The sequence below is a fragment of the Hemiscyllium ocellatum genome, chromosome 45 (assembly GCF_020745735.1).
Source record: "Hemiscyllium ocellatum isolate sHemOce1 chromosome 45, sHemOce1.pat.X.cur, whole genome shotgun sequence".
NCBI lineage: Eukaryota > Metazoa > Chordata > Chondrichthyes > Orectolobiformes > Hemiscylliidae > Hemiscyllium > Hemiscyllium ocellatum.
Genome location: NC_083445.1, coordinates 26,252,890 through 26,261,499, shown reverse-complemented (window position 1 = coordinate 26,261,499; position 8,610 = coordinate 26,252,890). Strand labels below are relative to the sequence as shown.

At 42.9% G+C, this 8,610-nt stretch overlaps 1 pseudogene; it reads right to left on the bottom strand.

Annotated features, from left to right (window-relative positions):
• Positions 1-413: 413 nt before the first annotated feature.
• The window catches only part of LOC132835889 (Ig heavy chain C region-like), a 29,282-nt pseudogene continuing 21,085 nt past the window's right edge, over positions 414-8,610 (bottom strand).

Sequence of the window (8,610 nt, the reverse complement as noted above, 5' to 3'; positions counted from 1 at the left end):
GTTTTTGTTTAAAATGTTCCTGATTGGTACAATGTGGCATTTAAAGCTGACATGATTGTGCAGGAATGGACAATTCAGGAATCAGGAACACGGAATCAAAATGCATGGTTTTCCTCTGTCAGGAAAATGGCATTGTCAGATATAGTCTCAGTGGGATTGAGTATAGGAAAAGGTACGTTGTGGAATTCTGCACTGAGTGAGCTTCACTCTGTCCCTGAACTAGGGTATATCTGAGCTGGGAGCGTGAACTGCACAAGACCCTAGACTTAGACCTGTTAATAACTGACTTTAACTTGACAAGTGGAATATTGATCGATGTGGGAAATTAATTAAACGATTGTGTATTTAAAACACAATTGAAGAAAAAAGCCTTTATTATCTTTATTGAATTATTAAAGGTAACATTTAGATTTTCATTGACATGAATTAATGGTGTCCATCAATGCAAGTGAAATGTTTACAAAACTCGGTTTACCGCTGGATTTATCAACTGTTCTGTTGATGGTCTTCAATGGAATCGCTTCATGTCCCACCACACAGGAGTAAGAAGCACCGCTGGCCCACTCCTCCGCTGTGATCGATAACAGGCTGTACATGAAGAAGGAGGTGTTGTCATTCTCTGCCATCACCTTGGTGTTCCTGTAGTTACTGGGATTCACCGGCTTATTGTTGGTGGTCCATTTGATGAAAACCTCTCTGGGGAAGAAACCTCTCACTAAACAGGTGAGTGAGACGACCGTTTGCTCGGAGAGTTCTTCTGAAGTGGGTCGGAGAATGGACACTGATGGCTCCAGAAGATTTGTCACTGCAGGATAATTGCAACAAATGCAACTGAATTTTTCAGAAGTCCTGACACAATTCGGCATGGATTGATATTTCACGACATGTTTAAATATTCAATTTTCAGTTTCGGACTTACCCACTTTTATTTTCTAAGGATAGAGAATGGCATCCAATTTATTAAAAAAAAGTAAAAAAAAATTGTTAGGAAGTTTTTTTCATGATTCCAGCCCAGCATTTGGAAATTCTGTCCATTTGTCAATGCTGATGTGTCGGTCAAAACCAGGTTGCTCCCCGCCTTATTTGACTCCATCATAATATAATCTCCTTTAATCCATCTTTTATCTAAAACCAGCTACTTAGGTATCAAATAGATCATTAATGGTCCCAACAGTCTTGGCTCATTCCCAATTAAAGCATGTTATTAATGTAACCACACCTAAATGGCACATGCATTTGAAACAAATACAGTAACTTATTTTGTGTTTTAACTTCACTGCTCACCTTTCTCCTTGCGAATGGAATCTCTCGCAGGTGTTGGTAGATGCTGATGGTTGACCGAGCAATCGAAATGGTCTCCACTCAGCCAGGCTTGAGTCGAGATAACTAATGTGCTGGTCACGCTGTCAGGAGCATCTCCGGATTGTCAGCAATCTCTGATTTCACAGTTTCCTCTCCTTGTGTCCACGTGACCAGGATTCCAGAGCCAAGCTTGGACACAACACAGGTTAAGGTGACCGTTGCGTCCAGTAAGACCTGTTCTATTGGTGGAGGTAGGATTTTAACTGTGTAATCCAGGCAATCGCTAATTCCTATGAAGCAGAAAGCAAAATAATCGAAATGTTCCTCTTCCAAGATCTATTTTACCCGTCTTCAGGCAAATCTCCTTCCAAGTGGCAAAGTCTAACTATTGCTGAGGCTGAAAATGTACCTACTATTATTTATATATTTTGATTATGAAAACATTCGTGATAACCTAAAACATGTCCTGCGTTGTAATTATTTCAAATGTTTGCTGGTCTGCAAAGATTGGTTTAGTTTGAGAAACTTGGTTGGCATGGATGAGTTAGACCGAAGGGTCTGTTTACACACTGTATGACTCTATGACTCGATATTGAATAATGGCCAATACTAAAGTACCACTTACATCAAAAGGAACAGATACAGCATGATGGGAAACTAACAGCTGCATTGTGCTATTTACTTAGATGAATAATTCTATGTACCTGATTCACATTCCAGTGCAGAGTGATTTGGAGCTTTCTGGGGTGCGTTTATGCTTCGACTTTGAGTGAGCCCTTGGTGAGTAACCTGACAGGTATAGATGGCGCTGTGAAACCACTCAACAGCAGAGATGTTCAGCCAACTGGTCGCTGAGAATTTGCCATATGCTTCACACAATGGAGCGGTGAAAAAGTTCGAGTCCATGGGGAACCCATTTTTCAACCAACTCACGGAGATTGTCTTCGGATGGAAACCGCTGATTGAACAGAGGACAGTTGCATACTTGCTGCTTGCGATGTCTTCGCTGGAGCTGACAGTCAGGAGGAGAGTTGGAGGGGCGTCTTCTGATGGACCTTAAGGAAGCATACTGTATAAATTATCTGACGGATCTGATACCAAATGCCATGGATTGTTGGATACTTGCCTTTATTAGCCGAGGCACAGAGTTTCGGAGGAGGGAGGTGAAACTGGAATGTAATAAAACTTTGGTTAGACCACAGCAAACGCACTGTGTACAGTTGTGGAGCCCACATTAGAGGAGGGATGTGAATACAATGCAGAGGACTAAGAGAAGGATGACCAGGATGTTATCCGGGATGCAAAATTGTAGTTTTGAAAGGATGAAATGAGATTGGCTGGACTGGCTTTGTTTTCCTTGGAGCAGAGGAGAAGAAGCGGGAACACGATGGAGATGTGTGGAATAATGAGGATATGGACGGGGAGAGAGGAAGGAACATTCCCACTTGCTGGTAGAGGCAACGTCGAAGGGGGTTTAAGGATGATTAGAGTGGATGCCAGCAGAAAAATATAACTCAGGTGGTGCTGGGAATCTGGATCACAGTATATAAGGCTGAGAGAGATGACACCCTCATAATATTGAATTAGTATTGAACCGCAGTGTGAAGTTATGCAAGGCAATGGATAAAATGCTCAGAGATTGAACAGAATCATTCGGTTTTGGTAGGCATCGATTCAAAAAGCTGAATGGTTTAGGTTCCCTGTGGTAGACCTCTCTGACTCTGTTGGAAGTGATATAAATAATGCACCATGCTAATCTCACCTATTCTGTTAATCTCAGTCCCTCCAACACTTACATGGCATTGCAATACTCTTGTTGGACTTGCTGTGTTGAACTTCACAGTAGATTTTGCTGCAATTCGCCTCTGACTCGGTCAGGGTTAACTGGCTGCTCAGGGTGTAAGTTCCCTTCTTGTTCCTCACTGATGGGTAAGTCTTCACTCCAGCCGTGATCTTCTCTCCGTCTTTCTTCCAGGTCACTGTGGTGACGTCTGGAATGTAATCCATCGCCAAACAGCCATAAATGATGGAGCGATCCATGTCGTCTTGTTGACAGGTTGAGACCAGGCCATAAAGTGTGGGGGCAGATGGCACCTCTAGGAAAAAAAAATGGGCTATTTAACAAGTGAGACTCTGTCAATGAAACAGTATCCGTGATGAAACTCTGTTCACAGCTATGAAACTGTTCCACATTTTCCAATTCAAAGCTCCAGCGGAATTTTAGACTATTTTTGTTGTGGTTGATTTGTTGACTATGATGTCGTGCTACCATCATCAGAAACACGCCCTTCCATCTTGACTATTATCATATTACTGCACGAAGGAATAAGAACACTCCGATACTATCATCATTAACCGTTCCAAAATTTTACAAAAACGAAACGGGGCATGTTTCATTGAACTCAAATTGAGGAGCAGAGTAATTAATTCAACCTCTCTGCTTTTCTCAACCAAAAACATTCCACAAAAAATAAATTGTCTCGTCCTTTATATCAGTTTTCTTCTCGAAGTGCTTAATTGAAATTAAATGTTTCCAAATTATACGACCTCAGATTCACAACATCTCCAAAACATACATCGTGACTAAAGTTCAATAGTAACTCTGCAATCTGTCGTTACCCAATTACAATGTGACCCACCATGAAATTTGATTGTATAAAAGTCTACAGTGGCTTTCAGCATTTCGGGGTTTTGAGACTCAGTGTGAAACTGCTTTAATCTAATTCCAATCTGAAATAAAAGAAAACGGTTATCCTGGACGGTGTTAACCTGGTTGAAAGTGATTGAAGCTACATTCATCCAGGCAAGTGAATAGCATGCAGTCACAACCCATAAACCTTGCAGTCTGTGGCCAGGCGTAAGTGGACACGACGTGAGTTACTTCGCTGCAAAATGGCTGGTGTCTGACCTGCTCTTGTCGCCACAATATTTAAAAGCAGACTCCAGTTCACTTTATGTCAATAATAACCCACAGCATTTTGAGGATGTCAGATTCACAAATGGTATTAACATAGAGTCATAGAGATGTATAGCATGGAAATAGATCCTTCAGTCCAACCTATCCATGCCGTCCAGATATCCAAACCCAATCTATTCCCATGTGTGAGCACTAGGCCCATATCCTGGCAAACCCTTCCTATTCATATAACCATCCAAATGCCTCTTAAATGTTGCAATTGTACCAGCCTCCACCACATCCTCTGGCAGCTCATTCCATACATATACCACCCTCTGCATGAAAACGTTGCCCTTTAGGTCTATTTTATATCTTTCCTCTCTCACCCTAAACATTTGTCCTGCCCTCTAGTTCTGGACTCCCCCACCCCAGGGAAAAGACTTTGTCAATTTATCCTATCCATGCCCCTCATAATTTTGTAAACCTCTATGAGGTCATCCCTCACTCTCCGACGCTCCAGGGAAAAACAGCCACTGCCTGTTCAGGCTCTGCCTGTAACACAAATCCTCCAACCCTGGCAACATCCTTGTAATTTTTTTCTGAACACTTGCAAGTTTCATAACATCCTTCTGATAGGAAGAATGCCAGAATTGCATGCAATATTTCAACAGTGGCCGAACCAATGTCCTGTACAGCCGCAACATGGCCTCTCAACTCCTGTACTCAATATTCTGACAAATAGAGGAAAGCATACCAAACGCCTTTTTTACTATCCTATCTACCTGCGACTCCACTTTCAAGGAGCTATGAACCTGTACTCCAAGGTTTCTTTGTTCAGAAACACTCCCTAGGACCTTACCATTAAGTGTATAAGTCCTGCTAAGATTTGCTTTCCCAAAATGCAGCACCACGTATTTATCTGAATTAAACTCCATCTGCCACTTCTCAGCCCATTGGCCCATCTGGTCCAGATCCTGTTGTAATCTGAGGTAACCCTCTTTGCTCTCCACTACACCTCCAATTTTGATGTCATCTGCAAACTTACTAACTGCATGTCTTATGCTCATATCCAAATCATTTACATAAATGACAAAAAGTAGGGGACCAAGCACCGATCCTTGTGGCACTCCACTGGTCACAGGCCTCCAGTCTGAAAAACAACCCTCCACCCTCTGTCTTCTACCTTTGAGCCAGTTCTGTATCCAAATGGCTAGATCTCCCTGTATTCCATGAGATCTAACCTTGCTAAGCTGTCTCCCATGGGGAACCTTGTCGAACACCTTACTGAAGTCCATATAGATCACATCTACTGCTCTGCCCTCATCAATCTTCTTAGCTACTACTTCAAAAAAACTCAATCAAGTTTGTGAGACATGATTTCCCACGCGCAAAGCCGTGTTATCTATTGCTAATCTGTCCTTGCCTTTCCAAATACATGTACATCCTGTCCCTCAGGATATCCTCGAACAACTTGCCCACCGCAGAGTTCAGGCTCACCAGTCTATAGTTCCCTGGCTTGTCTTTACCGCCCTCCTTAAACAGTGGCAACACGTTTGCCAACCTCTAGTCCTGCGGCACCTCACCTGCGACTATCAATGATACAAATATCCCAGCAGGGGCCCTGCAATCACTTCTCTAGCTTCCCACAGTGTTCTTGGATACACATGATCAGGTTCAGGGGATTTATCTACCTTTAACCGTTTGAAGACATCCAGCACTTCCTCATCTGTAATCTGGACTTTTTGCAAGATGTCACCATCTATTTCCCTACAACCTATGTCCTCCATATCCTTTTACACAGTAAATACTGATGCAAAATATTCATTTAGTATCTCCCCCATTCTCTGTGTCTCCACACAAAGATGGCCTTGCTGATCTTTGGAGGGCCCTATTCTCTCCCTAGTTACCCTTTTGTCCTTAATATATTTGTAAAACCCCTTTGGATAGCCAAAGCTATCTGATGTCCCCATTTTGCCATCCTGATTTCCCTCTTAAGTATACTCCTACTTCCTTTATACTCTTCTAAGGATTCACTCGACCTATCCTGTCTATACCTGACATATGCTTCCTTCTTTTTCTTAACCGAACCCTCAATTCCTTTAGTCATCCCTCATTCCCTACATGCGTTCCCTTTCACCCTGACAGGAATAAACTTTCTCTGGACTTTCGAGATCACCTTTTCTGAAGGCTTCCCATTTCCCAGCCGTCCCTTTACCTGCGAACATCTGCCTCCCATCAGCTTTCGAATGTTCTTGCCTACTATTGTCAAAATTGGCCTTTCCCTAAATTAGAAGTGACCTGTATAAGAAGGACGGATTGCACCTAAATTGGAAGGGGACAAATATACTGGCTGGGAATTTGCTCGAACTGCTTGGGAGGATTCACACTAGTAAGGTGGGAGGTGGGACCCAGAGAGAAAGTGAGGGAAGAGATCGATCTGAGATGGGTACAGCTGAGAACAGAAATGAGTCAAGCAGTCAGGGCAGGCAGGGACAAGGGAGGACTAATAAATTAAACTGCATTTATTTCAAAGCAACGGGCTTAACAGGGAAGGCAGGTGAACTCAGGGCATGGTTAGGAACATGGATTCACGATATCATAGCAATTACAGAAATATGGCTCAGGGATAGGCAGGACTGGCAGCTTAAAGTTCCAGGATACAAATGTGACAGGAAGGATAGAAAGGGAGGCAAGAGAGGAGGGGCAGTGGCATTTTTGATAAGGAATAGCATTACAGGTGTGCTGAGGGAGGATATTCCCGGAAATGCATCCATGGATGTTATTTGGGTGGCGCTGAGAAAAAAAGAAAGGGATGATCACCTTATTTGGATTATGTTATAGACCTCCCAATAGTCAGAGGGAAATTGAGAAACAAACTTTTAAGTGGATCTTAGCTATCTCTAAGGATAGTTATGGTAGGGGATTTTAACTTTCCAAACATCGACTGGGACTGCCAGAGTGTCAAAGGTTTAGATGGAGAGGAATTTGTTTAGTGTGTACAGGCAATTTTCAGATTCAGTATGTGGATGTATTTACTAGAGAAGGTGCAAAACTTGACCTACTCTTGGGAAATAAGGCAGGGCAGGGGACTGAGGTGTCACTGGGGGAGCACTTTGAAGCCAGCGACCATAATTCTATTCATTTTAAAATAGTGATGGAAAAGGATAGACCAGATCTAACATAAAATATCAATAGAAATATTTAAGGTCACTGTTCCTCGAGATGGAAAATAGTAGGCATCTGTGTTGAGAAGGTAAAAAAAAACGAGGACTGCAGCTGCTGGAAACTTGAGTCTAGATTAGAGTGGTGCTGGAAAAACACAGCAGATCAGGCAGCATCTGAGGAGCAGGAAAATCAACGTTTTGGGCAAAAGTTCTTCATCAGGAATAGAGGAATATTGTTGATGAAGGGCTTTTGCCGAAACGTCGATTTTCCTGCTCCTCGGGTGCTACCTGACTTGCTGTGCTTTTCCAGCACCTCTCTAATCTAGACCTGTATTGAGAAGTCAAAGAGAGTAGTGCTGGAAAAGCACAGCCTGTCAGGCAACATCCGAGGAGCAGGGGAATCGATGTTTCGGGCAAAAGCCCTTCATCAGTGCTGTTCCATGGATGCTGCCTGACCAGCTGTGCTTTGCCAGCAGCACATTCTTCGACTCTGATGTCCAGCAACTAGAGTCCTCAATTTATTCCCACATCTGTTGAGAAGCTTCCTTCTCACTTAGCAATGCAAGACAGGTGTCTCTCGATGGGATGATGGTCGCTGCAGCATTAGAGATAGGAGCTGATCATCGAGACCAGAAAAAAGATCTGTCTCACCTGATTGAACGTGAAACTTCCAACTGGCAATTAAAGAACAAAGAACAAAGACAATTACAGCACAGGAACAGGCCCTTCAGCCCTCCAAGTTTGTGAAGACCCAGATCCTCTATCCAAACCTGTTGCCTATTTTCTAATTATCTGTGTCTCGAAATATCTTAAATAAAGCTTTCATGCCCACCTCTACCAACATGCTCCAGGCACCCACCACCCTATGGGCAAGAACTTTCCACTTATATCTCCCTTAAACTTCTCCCCTCTCACTTTGAACTCGTGACTGGAGTAACTGTGTCCCCCACTCTCTGAAAAAGCTTCATGCTATCCACCCTATCTTTACCTCACACGATTTTGTAGACCTCAAACAGGTTTTCCCTCACCCTCCATCTTTCTAACAAAAATAATCCTAATCTATTCAACCTCTCTTCATAGTTAGCACCCTCCCTACCAGGCAACATCGTGATGAATATCCTCTGTACCCTCTCAAAAGCATCCACATCCTTTTGCTAATATGGCAACCAGAATTGGACGCAATATTCCAAATGTGGCCAAACCAAAGTTCTATACAACTATAACATGACCTGCCAACTCTTGTGCTCA